Below are 1344 nucleotides of genomic sequence, written 5' to 3'. Positions count from 1 at the left end.
CCAGCGATACCCAGAGATCTTCCTCAGGACGGGGGTTATGTAATCGCACAGCCACACACACCGCCACAAGTACCGTCGTGCTCCACTCTTTACGTGGGTTCTGAGTACCAAACTCAGGTCCTCTTGCTTGTGTGGCAAGCACCATCACACACACACACACTGCATGAACGTCCAGGCGGGTAAAATATCCATAAACAAAAAATAAAAATAAATCTGGAAAAAAACATTTTAAAGGACTAAAGGGAAAATATTAAAAGAAAAAATTCTAAAGGGAAACGGAGGGTCTCTTCGGGAAAACGGAGGGTCTCCTCAGCCCTCAGCAGGAACAGTGGGGGGAGGGGGGGATTTGGCTCTCTTCAATTTTCATGGTTCCCAGCACCTTGCGACTGTGTCCAAACTCAGGTTCCTGTTCCGTTCCCAGCTTCTCTCCCTCAACCCAGCTAAATGATATTCTTCTCCCATGATTCCCTTTGCTGCCCGGCCCCGCTGCCCACCCGTCCCCACTGCCAGGAGCATCCTTCTATGCCCTCATCCACCTCCCACCCCCAGCCCTTTCTGTTCTTGCTCAATTCAGCTGTGCTTGAACCAGGCCTTAGAGAAATAAGTGCACCCGGGGAGGGCCCAGCTCAGCTCTCTCCTCTTGGCCCTTGGCCTCTGAGGCCAGGGGAAGGGCTGAGGTGGAGGCCAGAGGCCGCTCACGTGGGCTATGTGACTTCAGGCATCACCTGAGCCTTTTCTGGTCCCTGGCTTCTCTGTTCTTTTGCTTCTGTTGGTCTGGCGACAATGTCTCGGGAGAGATGTGTCCATGGCTCTTCACCCAGTTGTGCCAGGCCAGCTCGAGGCGGCTTTGAGCGGACGCCAGTGAACGCCACCCTGGGTCTTGAAGCCTTCCTTCCCAAGCACCTGCTGACTTTTCAGCTCTGAGCTCTCTTGCCCGCGCGCAATCAAGGCAACTTACTCAACCACTCTGGGCACGTTTCCTCCCGTGTGAAAGTGCCTACCCCTTGGGGCACTGTGTAAACCACACTTGGTGTGCACAGCAAGCGGGCAGAACAGCACCTGCTGTTAGAAACAGTGTGGCCAACCTGCTGTGTGGCCAACTGTCCTGGGTTGGCCTGTAGCTCTGTGAGGTCTGGTCGTGGCAATGGGTTGAAAGTATGAAATTGTTGAAAACTAACCACTGGCCCGGAGCAGGGCCCACAGGTGGAATTTTTGTTCTCCTTAAGCTTTTAAATACAGAATTTACTTAAGTCAAAGTCACTGAGCCAAGTCGGATCCACCCGCAGCGACAGGGATCCTGCTCCATCCTCTCCGCAGACAAATACCACTGGTTTTAATCCTATT

Source organism: Mus caroli, unplaced genomic scaffold (genome assembly GCF_978045245.1).
Source record: "Mus caroli unplaced genomic scaffold, Mus_caroli_1 scaffold_2, whole genome shotgun sequence".
NCBI lineage: Eukaryota > Metazoa > Chordata > Mammalia > Rodentia > Muridae > Mus > Mus caroli.
The sequence above is the reverse complement of the archived record's forward strand: the minus strand, read 5'-3'. Positions refer to the sequence as shown.